The 19,098-nt window shown below is 45.0% G+C and overlaps 1 long non-coding RNA gene across 1 annotated transcript; it reads left to right on the top strand.

Moving 5' to 3' along the window:
* The first annotated feature begins 2,320 nt into the window (after nucleotides 1-2,320).
* On the top strand, nucleotides 2,321-17,164 carry LOC140471677 (uncharacterized). The gene is made up of 3 exons (XR_011957162.1): nucleotides 2,321-2,444; nucleotides 12,591-12,725; nucleotides 17,085-17,164. It is a non-coding gene; the product is annotated as an uncharacterized lncRNA (long non-coding RNA).
* Nucleotides 17,165-19,098: the final 1,934 nt, after the last annotated feature.

Below are 19,098 nucleotides of genomic sequence, written 5' to 3'. Positions count from 1 at the left end.
GAACGGGGAATAGGGGTTGGGAATTTTGCAGGCGGTAGGGTGGGAAGATGTGTAATCCAGGTAGCTGTGGGAGTTGGTAGGTTTGTAAAAAATGTTGGTGTCAAGTCAGTTGTCATTAATGGGGATGGAGAGGTCCAGGAAGGGGAGGGAGGTGTCAGTGATGGTCCAGGTAAATTTAAGGTCAGGGTGGAACGTTGGTGAAGTTGATGAATTGCTCAAACTCCTCGAGGGAGCACGAGGTGTTGCCAATGCAGTCATCAATGTTGCGGAGGAAGAGGTGGGGAGTGGTGCCATTGTAACTACGAAAGATGGACTGTTCTACGTAGTCAACAAAGAGACAGGCATAAATGGGTCCCATACTGGTGCCTATGGCTACCCCTTTGGTCTGGAGGAAGTGGGAGGATTTGAAGGAAAATGTGTTAAGGGTGAGGACAAGTTCAGCCAAACGAATGAGAGTATCGGTGGAAGGGTACTGATGTGGACGTTGGGAGATGAAGAAATGGAGGGCTTGGAGCTCCTGGTTATTGTGGATGGAGGTGTGGAGGGATTGGATATCCATGGTGAAGATGAGGCATTGGGGGCTGGGGAAATGGAAGTCTTGGAGGAGTGGAGGGTGTGAGTGGTGTCTCGAATGAATGTGGGTAGTTTCTGGACTGGGGGGATAGGACAATGTCGAGGTAGGCAGACATGAGTTCAGTGGGGTAGGAGCATGCTGAGACAATGGGTCGGCCAGGGTGGTCAGGCTTGTGGATCTTGGGAAGGAGGTAGAACCGGGCAGTGGGGGATCCCGGACAATGAGGTTGGAAGCTGTGGGTGGGAGATCTCCTGAGGTGATGAGGTTCTGTATGGTCTGGGAGATGATGGTTTGGTGATGGGGGGTGGGGTCATGGTCGAGGGAGCAGTAGGAAGAGGTGTCCTCGAGTTGGCGTTTGGCTTCCGTGGTGTAGAGGTCAGTGCGCCAGACTACCACTGAGCCCCCTTTATCTGCTGGTTTGATGGTGAGGTTGGGATTGGAGCAGAGGGATTGGAGGGCTGCACGTTGTGAGGGTGAGAGGTTGGAGTGGGGGAGGGGGTAGATAGGTTGAGGTGGTTAATGTCTCGGAGGAAGTTGGAAATGAAGAAATCGAAGGCAGGTAATAGGCCAGTGCGGGGTGTCCAGGTGGATGGAGTGTATTGGAGGCCGGCAAAGGGGTCCTCAGAAAATAGGCGGGAGTCTTCATTGTAAAAGTAAGCTCTGAGGCGGAGGCGGTGGAAGAAGTGTTCGATGTCACGGCGTGTATTAAATTCATTGATGTGTGGACGGAGGGGCATAAAGGTGAGTCCTTTGCTGAGGACTGGTCATTCGTCCTCAGTGAGGGGGAGGTCAGGGGGAATGGTGAAAACTCGGCAGGACTGGGAGCTGGGACCGGGCATAGGTGTGGAGCTGGGGGAGGGAACTGAGCCTGTTACTGGAGTGGGGGTGGTGTTAGGGGGAATGGGGGTTGAGTCATGAGCAGAGGTGGGGTTCCCCTCAGGGTTCTGGGGGGCAGGGATGTGACGTGGGACCTGGGGGGGTTGTCAGCAGAATGCAAGTGCGCGGCATTGGTGGGGGCAAACACGGCAGTGGGGGCGGGGGCATGGAAGTCACTGAGTGTGTGACATCAGCGATGATGTGAAGGGCGGAAGTGATGTCATTTGTGGTGTATAAGGAATTGTGAGGGGCGGAAATCGCATTTACTTTATGTTAACCAATAATTTCCTGTCACAAATCTATTTGACAATGTAGTATTTTAATTAAACTCAGTCCCTTACTGTTTCTTTCTGTTGGTCTTCATCCACATCTCCATGGTGTTCCAATATTTCAACCTTTCTCTTTGGACTTGGGAATTTCCATTCACCTCAGACCTGTCCCCCTCCTCATCTGTGTCCGTTTATATCACACTGCATAATCCTGATACCAGAGGAGCCTATCCCAATAAAATAGCTCAGTCTTCCCTGAGTACTGGTAGCAGTGCTCACTGGTCAGAACCACTTCTGATGAGACCATTGTGTGATCCTGATACATTCCTGCACTCTGCTGATATCACTGTCTCTCTCCATGTGATATCCCTTACTTTTGGGTCTAATTGCTGCCTCTGTCAGTGTCTCTCGCTCTTGCAGCTACTCCAGATCCTGAGCCAACAGCATTCTCCACTCCAGAGGGATGCAGCGGAACAGGCCAGGAATGGACATTAGGAATTTCCAGATCTCTGTGGGATTCAATGCCATTCTCCATGTGTAACATTCATTGCATCAGTGTAATTTTCCATTCTTTCTTATTTCTCTGTCTCCTGTAGGTATTCCTGATGTCCCTGACTCAGCAGAATTCCCAATTCCTGTCTCGTACATCACCACATTGAAGACAGTTGGTCAGCCAGAGAGCGATGCAGAGAGAGATCTGGAGCCTTCAGTAAATCCTGCAGCCGGTAAGATCACTCACAGTAAACAGCACAGGGTGGAGTTAGTGGGCTTTAATTCAGACCCTGAGGGCATGATGTAGGAACAATGCTGGGCAAGGAACATGAGAAAATTCTCAGGCTTCATTATCACCATCTTGTCTGTAAATTAATCTATTCCACAGAACCCTCCCTATGTCTGTCAGTTTCTCCATTGTCTGTTTCATTGATACCACTTCCCCGCTCTCTATCTGCCCCTACAATCCTGCCTATCCCTGTAAGCTCCTCCTACCACGACAACTCTCCAAGTTTCTGCCTTTGCCTTTAATCCCTGGTTCTGTCACATCTCTCCTTAACTGAAGAAAAACAACTCTTCAGTTCCTTAAGCCATCCTGGTCAGTGTAGTCCTTTCCAGACCTGAGAAACCTCCCTGTCTTTGTGACTTTTTTGAACTCCTACTATCTTCATGATCTCTGTAACCTCCCCGTCACGACAACAAAAAAGCTCTGTACCTTAGTAACCTCCTCCAGCTGTTAGACTCCTCGTTGTCTCTGGGCACAAAGCAGAGTGACCCTGCTTCTCTCATAAATTAGTTTCTGCATTTCTAATGATGACTATGAACTCTTCCTGTTTCTGAAATGCAGTCAGTCCCTGTAAACTCTGCTGGTCCCGATTGATGTAATTTCCTTCAGTAACTACAAACCTTTATACCTTTAATCTCCTTCAGACGCGCCCACACAGTTTATTTCTATTACCGCCATGAATGATGGAGTCATAGAGGTGTACAGCACGGAAACAGACCCTTCGGTCCAACCTGTCAATGCCGACCAGATATCCCAACCCAATCTAGTCCCACCTGCCAGCACCCGGCCCATATCCCTCCACACCCTTCCCATTCCTATACCCATCCAAATGCCTCTTAAATATTGCAGTTGTACCATCCTCCACCACATCCTCTGGCAGCTCGTTCCATACATGTACCGCCCTCTGCTTGAAAAAGTTGTCCCTTTTATCTTTCCCCTCTCACCCTCAACCTATGCCCTTTATTCTGGACTCCCCGACCCCAGGGAAAAGTCTTTGTCTGTTTATCCTATCCATGTCCCTCATAATTTTGTAAACCTCTGTAAGGTCACCCCTCAGCCTCCGACGCCACAGCCCTAGCCTGTTCAGCCTCTCCCTGTAGCTCAAATCCTCCAACCTTGGCAACATTCTTGTAAATCTTTTCTGAACCCTTTCAAGTGTCACAAATTTTTTCTGATAGGAAGGAGACCAGAATTGCACAAAATATTCCAACAGTGGCCTAATCAATGTGCTGTACAGCCGCAACATGACCTCCCAACTCCTGGACTCAATACTCTGACCAATAAAGGAATGCATACCAAACGCCGCCTTCACTCTTATCTATCTGCGATTCCACTTTCAAGGAGCTATGAATCTGCACTCCAAGGTCTCTTTGTTCAACAACACTCCCTAGGACCTTACCATTACGTGTATAAGTCCTGCAAAGATTTGCTTTTCGAAAATGCAGCACCTTGCATTTATCTGAATTAAACTCCATCTGCCAGTTCGCCCATTGTCCCGTCTGGTCCAGATCCTGTTGTAACCCTCTTCGCTGTCCACTACACCTCCAATTTTGGTGTCATCTGAAAACTGTACCTCTTATGCTCTCATCCAAATCATTTATATAAATGGCAAAAAGTAGAGGGCCCAGCACTGATCCTTGTGGCACTCCACTGGTCACAGGCCTCCAGTCTGAAAAACAACCCTCCACCACCACCCTCTGTCTTTTACTTTTGAGCCAGTTCTGTATCCAAATGGCTAGTTCTCCCTGTATTCCATGAGATCTAACCTTGCTAATCAGTCTCCCATCGGGAACCTTGTCGAATGCCTTACTGAAGTCCATATAGATCACATCTATCACTCTGCCCTCATCAATCTTCTTTGCTACTTCTTCAAAAAACTCACTCGAGTGTGTGGGACATGATTTCCCACGCACAAAGCCATGTTGACTATCCATAATCAGTCCTTGCCTTTCCAACTACATGTACATCTTGTCCCTCAGGATTCCCTCCAACAACCTGCCCACAACTGAGTTCAGGCTCACCGGTCTATAGTTCCCTGGCTTGTCTTTACCGCCCTTCTTAAACAGTGGCACCACGTTAGCCAACCTCCAGTCTTCCGGCACCTCACCTGTGATTATTGATGATACAAATATCTCAGCAAGAGGCCCAGCAATCACTTCTCCAGCTTCCCACAGATTTCTCGGGTTCACCTGATCAGGTCCTGGGGGGTTATCCACCTTTAACCGTTCCAAGACATCCAGCACTTCTTCCTCTGTATCTGAACATTTTGCAAGATGTCACCATCGATTTCCCTCCAGTCTATTTCTTTCATATCCTTTTCCACAGTAAATACTGATGCAAAATATTAATTTAGTGTCTCTCCCATTTTCTGTGGCTCCACTCAAAGGCCGCCTTGCTGACCTTTCAGGGGCCCTATTCTCTCCCTAGTTACCCTTTGTCCTTAATATATTTGTAAAAACCCTTTGGATTCTCTTTAATTTTATTTGCCAAAGCTATATCATGTCCCCTTTTTGCCCGACTGATTTACCTCTTTAGTATACTCCAACTTCCTTAATACTCTAAGGACTCACTCGATCTATCCTGTCTATACCCGACATGTGCTTCCTTCTTTTTCTGAACCAAACCCTCAATTTCTTTAGTCATCCAGAATTCGCTATACCTACCAGCATTCCCTTTCACCCTGACAGGAATATGCTTTCTCTGCATTCTCATTATCTCACTTCTGAAGGCTTCCCATTTTCCATCCGTCCCTTTACCTGCAAACATCTGCCTCCAATCAGCTTTCAAAAGTTCTTGCCTAATACGTCAAAATGGGCCTTTATCCAATTTAGAACTTCAACTTTTAGATCTGGTCTATCCTTTTCCATCACTATTTTAAAATGAATAGAATTATGGTCGCTGGTCCCAAAGTGCTCCCCCACTGACCCCTCACTCACCTGCCCTGCCTTATTTCCTCAGTTTCGGTCAAGTTTTGCACCTTCTCTAGTTGATCCACCCACATACTGAATCAGAAGATTGTCTTGTACACACTTAACAAATTCCTCTCCATCTAAACCTTTACATTGTGGCAGTCCCAGTCAGTGTTTGGAAAGTTAAAATCCCCTACCATATCTACCCTATTATTCTTACAGATAACTGAGATCTCCTTACAAGTTTGTTTGGCAATTTCCTTTTGACTACTGTGGGGTCTATAATACAATCCTAATAAGGTGATCATCCCTTTCTTATTTCTCAGTTCCCCCAAATAACTTCCCTGATGTATTTCTGGGAATATCCTCCCTCAGCACAGCTGTAATCCTATCCCTTATCAAAAATGTCACTCCCCTTCCTCTCTTGCCTTCCTTTCTATCCTTCCTGTAGCATTTGTATCCGGGAACATTAAGCTGCCAGTCCTGCCCATCCCTGAGCCATGTTTCTGTAATTGCTATGAGATCCCAGTCCCATGTTCCTAAACATGCCCTGAGTTAATCTGCCTTCCCTTTTAGGCCCCTTGCATTGAAATAAATGCAGTTTAATGTATTATTCCTACCTTGTCACTGCCTGTCCCTGACTGTTTGACTCACTTCTGTTCTCAGCTGGACCGTCTCAGATCGAGCTCCCAAAATCCTCCCTGTGATTGTTACCACGTCCCATCGCCGCATTCCTCCAAATCCCTGTAAAGTCCTCCCATTCCTAAAACCCGCCCTGTATATGTCACCTGTCCCAGCTTCCACAACCCTCCCTATCTCTGTACGACACCACCACCCCCCACACCCCCGTCCCAGTTACTACAGCCCACTGTATCACTAAATGCCAGTTGTCACTATAATATCAGAGTAAGGTGTGAAAGCAAGAATACTGTACTGGGTTAAATGATCAGTCGTGATCATATTGAATGGTGGGACCGACTCTGTGGTCAAATGGCCAATACCTGCTCTTCTTTCCTGTGCTTCTCTATAATCTTACTATCCATATAACCTCCTTCAGTCCCCACAGCCCTCCCTCTCTCCATAAACTCCTTCAGTCCCCACGACTCTTCCTATCCATGTAACCTGAATCATTCCCCACAAACCTCCCTAACTCCATAACCTCCAAAAGGCCCCACGACCCTCCCTATCTCCATAATCTCATCCTGATCCAATGACCCTCCCGTTCAGAGTAACCTCCTTCAATCCCCATGATCCTCTTGATCTGTACAACCTCCTTTAGGCCCAACAGCCCTGCAGATCTCTTTGGCCCCTTTCAGGCCCCACATCACTCCCTATCTCCATAATGTTCTTCAGTCACCACTGCACTCTCTGTGTCCATAATCTCATACAGTCCCTACATCACTCCCTATCTCCATAATGTCCTTCAGTCCCCACGACCCTCCTTATTTCCAAAACATCTATTACCATGATATAAACATGAACTCCCATAACCCTTTCTGCTACCAGTCTGAAACCAAACAGTCTTAGCCTATAGTAGGTCAGGAGCTGAAATATGTTTGAAAGGATATGTCAATGAACAACAACTGGACCCTTAGAAACACTTTAAATAAAAAAGAGGATGTGTTTTTGAGCCTGTTGGATTTTATTTTTATTGTTGTGAATATAAATGGCAGAGTAGATACGGGTGTAGGAGTGGTTGGACTGAAGATACGATTTATTTGAATTTTCAGAAAACTTTACACAAGTTTCAATCAGGGCTAAAGAGTAATTTGGTAAAGAATAGGGCACCTTAACTGTCCGGAGGTGGGTGAGATATTAGACAAAATAGTGTTGTCAGAATTTACTGTGGAGAAAGACATGGAAGCTCAGGAAGTTGGGGAAATAAATAGTGATGTCTTGGAAAGAATCCTTAACAAAGGAAAAAAAAGTGTTGGAATCTGAAAACAAATAAAGGTAGATCAATCCTCAGTCGCTTATTAGGTCGCTCCTAGAATATTTTGGGAATCTGGGGAAGAGATTGCAGTGTTCCTAACATATATTTATTTTATCAATACACACAATGAGCGACCGGAAGACTGGAGGGTGGCTAATGCTGTTCCATCACTTAAGGTCTGCAGTGAGTAGCCAGGAAATCACAGCCCAGTGAGTCCAGTGCTAGGTAAGTTGTTGGAGGAGATTCTGAGAGAAAGGAGTTACATATATTTGGAAAGGCAAGGGCTGATTAGAGATAGTCAGCATGGCTTTGTGAGTGGGAAACCGTGTTTCACAAACTGGATTGACTCTTCGAGGAGTTGACCAAGCGATAAATGAAGGCAGCGCAGTCAGCGTTGTCTACAGCAAAGCATTTGACATGGTTCCAGGGGATGGAGAACATCTAGTCAAGAGGAAGAAGGAAGCTAATTTAAGCTTGAGGAACCAAGGATCAGAAGCAGGGCTATAGAGAGTTACATGGGCCAGCACGGTGGCTCAGTGGTTAGCACTGCTGCCTCACAGCACCAGGGACACGATTTCAATTCCAGCCCCGTGCGACTGTCTGCGTGGAGTTTGCACATTCTCACCATGTCTGTGCGGGTTTCCGACAGGTGCTCCGGTTTCCCCCCACAGCCCAAAGATGTGCAGGTTAGGTGAATCAGCCATGCGTTGTTCAAGAAAGGGAATAGAGATAATCCTGGGAATCACAGACCTGTCAGTCTTCTGTCTGTGATGTGCAGATTATTGGAGAGGACTCTAAGAGACAGGATTTATGATTCCTTGGAAAACCATAGTTTGATTAGAGGAAGTCATCATGACTTTGTAAGGGACAGGTCATGCCTCACAAATCTTATTGAATCCTTTGAGAATGTGACAAAACACATTTATGGCTCATTGAGAAAGTACAGAGCATGGGAGACAGGGAAATCTGCCTGTCTGGATACAGAAATCCTGGTCCTTAGAAGACAGAGGGCGATGACAGATGGAAATCATTCAGCCTGGAGCTCAGTGACCAGTGGTTTTCTGCAGGGAGAGGTCAAAAAATCTCTGCTCTTAGTGATTTTATGAATGACTTGGATGTGTGAGTGGAAGAGTGGGTAGGTAAGTTTGCCAATGACATGAAGGTTGGTGGAGTGGTGAATAGTGTGGATGTCTGCTGGAGGTTGCAATGGGACATTGACAGGATGTAGAGCTGGGCTGAGAAGTGGCAGATGAAGTCAAATCTGGAAAAGTGTGAAGTGATGTATTCTGGAAGGTGAGACTTGAATGCAGAATACAGGGGTAAAGGCAGAATACTGAATAGTGTGGAGGAACAGATGGATCTTGGATTTCATGACCAGAGATCCATCAAATTTGCCACCAAACTTATAGTGTTGTTAAGAAAGAATATGTTGTATTGGCTTTCATTAGCTGGGGGATTGAGTTTTAAAGGCATGAGGTTATGCTACAGCTCTGTACAGTCCTGTTTCGATCCCAATTAGAATATTGTATTCAGTTTTGATCCCTTCATTATCGGAAGGATGTGGAAGCTTTATAGAGGGTAAAGAGGAGATTTACCAGGATGCTACCTGGACTAGAGGGCATGTCTTATGAAGAAAGGTTGAGGGAGCTAAGGCTTTTCTCATTGGAGTGAAGAAGAGTGTGGTGTGATTTGGTAGAGGTGAACAAGATGGTGTGAGGCAAAGATAGAGTGAACAGTGATAGACGTCTTTATCCCATGGCATACATGGTACAAGGGGGCATACTTGTAAGGTGTTGGAGGATGGGTAAGGGGAGATTTCAGATGGAGGTTCTTTACACAGAGAGTGGTGGGTGGGTGGAATGGGACACTTTAACAGACTCTTGGATCGGCAAAATGAAGGGTATGTAAGTTAGTTTGATCTTCCAGTCAGGTAAAAGATGGGCATGGCATCATGGCCGAAGCGTCTTGTGCTGTACTGTTCTGTGTTCTACGTTCTGTATGGGAAACTGGATAATAAGCTCAGATCAATGTAAAAGGATATGGTATTCAGGAGGAGCGAGTCAACTGGATACAAAATTGGGCATGATGGTAGGAGACAGAGGGTGGTGGGAGACATGTTGTTTTTCTGACTGGAGACATGTGACCAGCGGTGGAGTGGGTCCCCTGTTGTTTGTCATTTGGATAAATGGTTTGGATGGAAATATTGGTTTTGTGGGAAGTAACTTTTTTGAGTGACCCTGAAATTGTTGGTAAAGTGGACAGTGAAGAAAGTTATCTGTGATACAACAGTTCAAATAGTACACTGGGATAGTGGGCTGAAGAATAGCAGATGGAGTTTAATTAGATAAAGGTGAGGTGTTCCATTTTGGTGAAACAAACCAGGGTGGGTTTGTATAGAAAATGTTTGGGCCCTGTGTAGTGTTGTCAGTCAGAGACCCAGGGATGCAGGTGGACAGTTCTTTGTAAGTGGTGTCACAGGTAGACAGGTTGGTGAAGCAGGCGTTTGGGATGGTTACCTTCTTTGGGTAGAGCATTGAGAGTAGAAGTTGGGATGTCATGTTGTGGCTGTACAGGACATTGGTGAGGCCACCATAAAAGCATTGTTGACCAGTAGAAAGTACTCATCTGGTTCACTTACGTCCTTTAGGGAAGGACATCTGACATTCTAACCTGGTCTGGCCTGCACGTGACACCAGACCCACAGCAATATGGCTGACTCTGTGCTATACTCTGGGTAATTAGCAGTGGGGCAAAAAATGTTGGTCCCACAGTGACATCCTTGTCCCATGAATGAATAAATAAAAATACATATATCCCTCCCTACCTCTGTAAACACCTCCAGCTGCAGCAATCTGTACTGGCTTTGTAGCACTGTTCAGACCCTGACCCCTCTCTGTAACACTCTCACCACCTCCAGCACCTTCAGCTCTCCCAGTTCCTTTTGTGACATAAAACCTTGACAATTATTCCCTCTTCCATCTGACCTCCTCCTGCGAGCAGACTCTTTGCAATCCCTTTAAAACTTACTTGTAAAACTTTCTCTCACTTCAGGATTTTAAGTACTTTTTGGTGATCCTCTAAGCCCGATAATCTGATATGATCCTTTTTACTTGAGTGAGGGACCGATGGGGATTTCTTGCTGAGGATTAATCTGTTTCAATGGAATGTCCTTTTGTTGAGTGTTTTACACTGCTCCTTCAAATGTTTTCCACTGTTCATTTCCAGACACATATTTCAGTCTGTTTAGCCCATTTACCTTGGTCAGTTCTCTTCTCAAACTCCTGTTATTGGTTATTTTTGTTTCTGCTTGTAGTTTGTCCTTTCTGTGATTCACTTTAAAACTTTATATTTCTTTAAACTGCACTTTATCACAATTTCGCAGAGGATCTCTCCAGGTGTCATTACTCATTCACGAAGTTTCATCACACAATGGTCGCTCTGAGATAGTTACGTCCCTCGCCAGTTGCACAATTTGTTAATCAAAGAAACACTGAAAACTAATTCTCTGAACTCCTCTTCCAATATCACTCTTGCCAGTGTGACTGTCCCACATTTTGAATATTGATGTTTCCCAAAATTATCACAATGTGTTTGTTAAAAAATTCCAATGAGTTCCTGTGTAATGCAGTGATGAGCAACGGAATGCTTTTTGGTGGCTAAAACTATCCTGCTGCTTGTGTCCTTGGGAAGTAGTAGCCAGAATTTACATTCAGACTGATTCGACTTCATGATCTGAGACCAAATGCTTTCTCTGTGATGCCTTTGTTATCCATTATTGTTAGTGTTACCCATTTTGCCTGAGTTTCCGCAAGGTTGTGATCCATTGAATATTTATGTCCACCTTTTGTTCACCCTGTAACCATGTCTCTCTGTTATCTAAACCTCTTTTATCTCAGTGTCACAAATCCATCTACCTTATTGATAAGACGTCGTCCATTGAAAAAAAAACATAATTTACTCTCCCACAATTTCCTGTCACAAACCTATTCACTGAAGTACAGTTTTAGTTAATCGCTGTCCCATCGTGTTCCTTTTTGATTACCTTCAGTCACATCCCCATACTGTTCCGATGCTTCACCTTTTCTCTTTGAATTTGGAAAGCTCCTTTCACCTGGACCCTGTCCCTGCATCCTCTCTGTCAGTTTAAAGCCCTGTCCATAAACCTACTGTCATGATTGGCCAGGACACTGGTCCCATCACGGTTCCAGTGGGACCATCCTATTGGATTTTTTTATAAATCAGGTAGGGGATGTGGGTGTCTCTGGCTGACTAGCCTTTATTGCCTATCCCTAGCTGCCCGTGAGCTGAGTAGCTTGCTTGGCCATTTCAGAGGACCATTGAGAGGCAAATACTTTGCTGTGGGTATGTCATGCAGACCACGTGAGGATGATCAGATCTCGTTGTTGAAAGGGCAAGTGGGCGGCACGGTAGCTCAGTGATTAGCACTCCTGCCTCACAGCACCAGGGTCCCAGGTTCGATTCCAGCCGCGGGCGACTGTGTGGAGTTTGCACATTCTCCACGTGTCAACGTGAATTGCCTCTGGATGCTCCGGTTTCCTCTCACAGTCCAAGGACGCGCAGGTCAGGCGAATTGGCCATGCTAAATTGCCCATAATGTTAGGTGTATTAGGTCGAGGGAGATGGGTCTGAGTGGGCTACTCTTGGGTCGAAAGGCCTGTTTCCACACTGTAGGGAATCTAATCGAAGGGATTGTGATTTTTGTACATCAGCAATGGTTTCATATTTGTTTAACGGTTGTTCATTGCTATTTTTAAAATTATTGATTTTAAATTCCACCATATGTTATGGTGGGATTCAAACCTGCCTCTCCTGAACATTAGCTGAGGTTTTGGACAAATACCCTAACAATAATGTTATTACACCATCACTTCAGCTGCTCACTGGTTGCTAATCCCTGAGCACTGATACATGAAGCTACACCCATTCTTCTAACATGACTGTGTGATCCTGAAGTCTTCCAGCACTCCAGTGATATCACTTAGTCTCTCTCCATGTAGTAACCCTCACTGTGTGGGTCTAATTGCTGCCTCTGTCAGCGTCTCTCACTCTTGCAGCTACTCTAGATCCTGAGCTAACAGAATTCTCCACTCCAGAGAGACGCAACAGCACCGGCCTGGGATGGAGTTTGGGATTTTCCAGATATCTGTTTGGGCTCATTTCCATTCTCCTTGTGTAACCCTCACTGCATCAGTCTAATTTCCCATTCTGTCTATCTCTCTGTCTCCTGTAGGTACTCAAGAAGTTACTGACTCAATAGACTTCCCAACTGCTGTGTGTCTCATCCATCACCTCATTGAAGATAGTTGGTCAGCCAGAGAGACAAAGGGAAGGGAGATCTGGAGCCTTCAATAAATCCTGCAGTGAGGTAAGATCACTCATAGTGCACAGAGCAGAGAGCAATGAGAGGGCTCCAAACATCACTTACAAGACATGACATAGATACAGTGCTGGAGGGGGAGCACAGTACAGTACAGTTACACCCCATGCTCAATCACCACGTCTACTTTAACTGATGTTGCACTGAGACAGCATCGGGAGTTCATAGTTATCAATTCAGTCCTGTGCTGTCTTAGTGAGCATCAGTACAACAGACGGGAGAGTAGGTCTCCGACGAGAGTTTGTGAATGCTGCCTGGGATATTTCTGTTCTGCGTTCTCCCTCCAACACTGTACTAAGATTCATTACTCTGCAACACTGTATCTGTGGCATGGCTTGTGCACCAGTGTCTTCAGTCATTTTTAACTCCTATAACAGTAGTTATCCCTGTAACCTGCTCCATTCCCGATAGTCCCTCCACATATTTGAAATGTACTGCATTCCAGACAACCATCCCTATCGCTGTAACTTGCTTCAGTGTCTACAACATGCCTTATTTTGGTACACTAATCCGCTTTAGCTGGATACAGAGTGATACAGCACGGAAACAGAACCTGTGGTCCAACTCCTCAATGCTGCCCATGTTACCTAAACTGAATGAGTCTCATTTGCCTGCCTTTGGCCCTTATCTCTTCAAACCTTCTCCTCTCCATGTACCTGCTCAAATGTCTTTTCCATGCTGTAATTGTTCTTGTTTCTCCCATGTGCCTGAGGCAGTCTATTCCGTCTATGCACCATCCTCTGTGGATGATGTTCCCCCTCAGCTCCCTCTTTAAATCCTTGCTCTCTCACCTCCTGTTTAGGACTCACCTACCGTTGGTTATTCACCATTCTTAGAGTCACCCCTTGGCCTCCTCTGCCCAAGTGAAATATTTAGGACAATGTTACAAATATCTCCAACGTATGTAACAAAGTGCTGGCCAATGTCGGCAAATGTGCCAAATGTCGCTTTCCCCACCCTGTCCACCTGTGATGCCATTTCCGAGGAACAATGTAACTGGCACCCCCTGGTCTCTCTCTCTCTCTCTCTCTCTCTCTCTCTCTCTATCTCTCTCTCTCTCTCTCTTTCTCTCTCTGGTCAACAACTCTGGCCAGAGCCCTTCCATTAACTGTATTAGTCCTCCCTGGTTTGTCTTAACAAAATCCAACAGCTGAATTAAACTCCATCTTTCATTCCTTGGTCCACTGGCCCAGTTGGTCAGTATCCCCTTTGATAACCGTATTTACTGCCCACGACACCATTCAATTGATCATCAACAAACTTTCGCACAATCACTCCTATATTTTCAACCAAATTGTTTATGTCGATGATGCACATCAGTGGACCCAGCCCTGATCCTTTCTTCAATAATGGAATCAAACCATATTCTTGTCATAACGCCATACAGCATGGAAACTGACCCTTCAGTTGATACTCACCATAATCTAAAACTAAACTCTTCCCAGCTGCCTGTTGCTGGCCCATATCACTCCAACCCTTCCCTATTCACCTGTTTATCCAAATATCTTTTAAATGTTGTAATTGTACCCACATCAACCCCTTTCTCAGGAAGTTCATTCCACACTCAAACCACCCTCTGTGTAGCAAATTGCCCCATATCTTTTTTTTTGAACACCTCTCCCCTCTAACCTTAAAAATGTGGCCCCTCCTCTTGAGACTCCCCCATCCTGAGGAAAAGGCAACTACCATTAAATTGATCTATGTACCTCATTTTTTTTCCATAAATCTTTATAGCATCATGTCTCAACCTCCAGGCTCCAGTGAAAAAAGACTCAGCCTATCCAGCCATTTTTCAGAACTCAGGCCTTCCAGACCCAGCAATATCCTGGTAAATCTCTTCTGAACCCCCTGCAGCTTAATAATATCCTCCCTATAACTGGGGCGACCAGAACTGGACAGAGTATTGCAGAACAGGCCTCACAAATGTCTGTGCAATCTCAACATGACGTCCCATATCCTCCACTCAATGGACTGAGCAATAGTCAGGCATGCCAAGCACTGTTTTATCCATCCTGTGATGCAAACTTCAAGGATTATGTACCTGAACCCGGAGGTCCCTCTGCACTAAAACACTAACCGAAGCCTTAACATTAGTTGTATAAGCTCTACCCTTGTGATGCATTTAATCGGATTCTGGAACTTGCCATGGCTTTGTGTTTTAAAACCTCCAGCACCACCTCTTCTATAACATGCACTCTTTTCAAGTCATAGAGATATACAGCATAGAAACAGACCCTTCAGTCCCCAACTCGTCCAGGCTTACCAGAAGATCTGAATAAATCCATTCCCTTTTCCAGCATTTGGCCCATATACGTCTACACCCTCACAATTCAGATGCCCATCCAGATACCTTTTAAATGTTGTAATTGCGTCAGTCTCCATTACTTTCTCTTTCAGCTCATTCCATTCACCCATCACCATGTGTGTGAAGAAGCTGTCTCTTCAGTCCCTCTGTGAACCATTCACCTCTAACCTTAAACTTATGCCCTCCAGTTTTGGACTCCCCAACTTCTGGGAAAAGGCCTTGAATGCTTACCCTATCCATGGCCCCCATGTTTATTAAACCTCTGTAAGGTCACCCCTCAGTCTCCGATTCTCCAGTGACAGTAACCCCAGATTATTCACCAACAACCCGGGCAATACCTTGTTAATCTTTTCTGAGCCCTTTCAAGTTTGACAACATCCTTCCTGTAGCAGAGAGACTGGAATTGCAGAGAACTCCAATTGCGGTCTCATGTATTACTCCTGTTCCCTGAGTTCCCCAGTCTTTCTCCACAGTAAGTTCTGGAATGAAAAAATTGTTTAGGATCTTAGCAAATATCCTGCAGTTCCAAACATCGATGGCCTCATTGATTTTTAATGGACACTATTTTGTCCTGAGTTACTTATACACTCTTAATATACTGATACAATCACTTTTGGATTCCCCTTTCCTTCTCTGCTGAGGCTATTTCATTTAGCCTTTCTCCATTCCTGTTTTCCACCCAAAGTGTATTCCAACAGTCCCTGTATATCCTCAGGGATTCCCTTGATCCAGCTGGCTATACCTGACATGTGCCCCCTTTTCCTTGACCAGACCCTCAATGGACAGCCAGTGTTTCCGAATGCTGTCAGCATTGAGCTGCACACAAACAGGAACATGCTGGTGGTGATCGATCAGTTTATCTCACTTTTAAAATATTCTCACTTGCCAAACTTCCCTTTCCCTGTAAATAATTCCCTTCCCCAATCACATTTTGAAAGTTCCTGGCTAATACGATCAAGATTGGTCAGGCTCCATTTTATACCTTGCACTTGTGGACCAGGCCTGTCCTTTTCCAAAGCTGAATTTCAAACTACTAGAACTGTGGTCACTTTGGCAAAATGCTTTCCCACTCACACCTCAGTCCCTTTCCCTACCTTAATTCCCAAGGGGAGGTCAGGTTTTGCCCCTTTCTCTTTTCAGGCTATTTACATATTGATTGGGAGTTTTCTGGAACACAATTACCAAATTCCTCCCTTAAACACTGAACACTGACAGTCCCAGTCTAGGTTTGGAAAGTTCAAAAACCGTGCCATTCCAGCCCTATTATTATGGTTGATATTTAAGATGTTCCGACATATTTGTTCCTCAGTCTGCCACAGATTATTCTGGGTCAGCAGTCCTATCGTATCAAAGTGATGACCCATTCTTATTTCTCTGTTCCACTAACATAGCTTCACTGGGCGATCCCACAGGAATATCCTCTCTAAGTACTGCTGTGATGAATCATGCAATCAAAACCCCACCACCACACGTCCTCTCTTGCCTCGCCTTCCTGTAGCATCTCTACCTTTAAACAATGAACTGCCAGTCCTGCCCCTCCCTCAGCTGTGTTTCTGTAATAACTATAATATCCCAGTCCCATGTTCCAATCCATGCTTTTGAGTTCATCTTCCTTAGCTGTCTGACCCCTTACATTGAAATAAATGCAGTTTAATCATCAGTTTTCCCCCATTCCCTGCTATGTTCTTGCCTGCCTTGTCTGCTGAAATTGCTGTCTTTAACTCGTGCACCAGCCTCAATCTTCTTTCTGGCCTTACGTTTATTTAAGGTCCAACACCCTGCCAGAACAAGGTTATACCCTCTCAAGCAGCTCGAGCAATTCACCCCACCAGGATATGGGTCCCTCTCCTGCTCCCAGTTGAGGTGCCTTTCCCACCCTGTCTCCCTGTGCTGACACCTTTAGGGATCTATGGACTTGTCCTTCAAGGTCCCTGTATTCCTCAGTACTCCGCAATGACCTACCGTTCATTTTGTCTGTTCTTCTCTTATCGTACCTCGCACAGAGTATTACCTCACTTCAATCAGAACTAAACTCTGCTTAGATTATCATCCGATCGACATCAGACTGCAGACGGAGACCATCCTCCTCACTGTGAACAACACCCTCACCTTTCATGTCATCTGCAAACCGAATGATGATACCTTCTGCTTTCACATCCGAGTTATTAATGTTCAATGGTTCCTGCACAGATCTCTGTGGTACACCCGGTGAAAGTATTCTGTCCACCAATTTTGCATCCAATTTGCCAACTTGCCTTGGAACCCAGTCCTTTTGGACCAGCCTTCCATGTTGGATCTTGTTTAAGGACTTATTCAAGTCCATGTAAACCACATCATCTGCACTGCCTTCATCAATATACTAAAGCACCATTTAAAAAAAAACTGAACTGAATTCCTCAGACAGTATCTTCCTCTGCCAAATCCGTGATGACTAAACCGAGTTGATCCTTACCTTTGCAAGTGTTGATTCATCCTCACAGTAGTTCAAAATAATTTCCCTCCCCCTGCTGTCAGACTATCTGCTCTGTAATTACCTGGCCTATCCCTGCTGCCCTTTTTGAACAAAGGAACCACATTAGTGATCCTCCAGTCATTCAGCACTTCACCTGTGGCCAGCAAAGTATTATATTTATCCACCAGGGCCCCAACAATCTCTGGGTAATTAGCATGGGGTCAAAGAATGCTGGTCCAGGCAGTGACACCCACATCCCATGAATGAACAAATAAAAATACATATGTCCCTCCCTACCTCTGCAAACCCCTTCAGCTGCAGCAATCCGTACTGGCTTTGTAACACCGTTCAGGCCCTGACCCCTCTCTGTAACACTCTCACCACCTCCAGCACCTTCACCTCTCCATGTTCGTATCGTGTCAATAAACCTTGACAATGATTCCCCTTCCCATTGCCCCCCTCCTGCGAGCAGACCCATTGAAATCCCTTTAAAACTTACTCTAAAACTCTCTCTCACTTCAGGATTTAAAGTACTTTGTGGTGATCTTCTCAGCCTCATAATCTAAAATGATCCATTTTGTCCTGAGTGAGGGATCAAAGGGGATTTCTTGCTGAGTTTTTGTCTGTTTCAGTGGAATGTCCTTTTGTTGAGTATTTTACATTGTTCCTTCAAATGTTTTCCACTGTTCATTTACAGGCACATATTTAGCCTGTTTATCCTGGTCAGTTCTCCTCTCAAACTCATGTAATTGGCTATTTTTGTTTCTAGTTGTAGCTTGTCCTTTCTGTGATTCACTTTAAAACTTTATATTTCTTTAAACTGCACTTTATCACAATTTCCCAGAGGATCTCTCCAGGTGACATTACTCATTCACGAAGTTTTATCACACAACAGTCTCTCTGAGACAGTTACGTCCCTCGCCAGTTGCACAATGTGTTATTCTAAGAAACACTGAAAAAAATTCTCTGAACTCCTCTTCCAATATCACTGTTGTCAGTGTGATTGTCCCGGACTTTGCGAATATTGACGTTTCACTAAATGTTCACCATGCCTGTATTAAACATTCCAATGAATTCCTATTTATTGCAGTGATGAGCCATGAAATGCTGTTCGGTGGGTGGTCTAAACCTGTTCTGCTGCTTGTGTCCTTGGCAAGTAGTAGCCAGAATTAACATTCAGACTGACTTTACTTCATGATCTGAGGCCAAATGCTTTCTCTGTAATGCCTTTCTTACCCAATATTGTTAGCGTTGTCCATTTTGCCTGAATTTGCACAAGGTTGTGAACCATTGAATATTTATGTTCCACCTTTTGTTCGCCCTGTAACCACATCTCTCTGGTGTCTAAATCCCTTTTATCTCTGTGTCACAAATCCAACTACCTTGTTGCAGAGACTTTGTCCATTAAGAAAAAAAACATAATTTACTCGTTCCTACAATTCCCTGTCACAAATGGATTTGCTGATCTACAGTTTTAGTTAAACTTTGTCCCATCCTGTTCCTTTCTGTTGTCTTCAGTCACATTCCCACGCTGCTCTGATGCTTCACCTTTTCTCTTTGGATTTGGAAAGCTCCTTTCACCTGAAGCCTGTCCCTGCATCCTC

This window comes from Chiloscyllium punctatum, unplaced genomic scaffold (genome assembly GCF_047496795.1).
Source record: "Chiloscyllium punctatum isolate Juve2018m unplaced genomic scaffold, sChiPun1.3 scaffold_151, whole genome shotgun sequence".
NCBI classification, from domain to species: Eukaryota; Metazoa; Chordata; class Chondrichthyes; order Orectolobiformes; family Hemiscylliidae; genus Chiloscyllium; species Chiloscyllium punctatum.
Note: the sequence above shows the minus strand (reverse complement) of the source record. Positions and strands in the feature narration are given on the sequence as shown.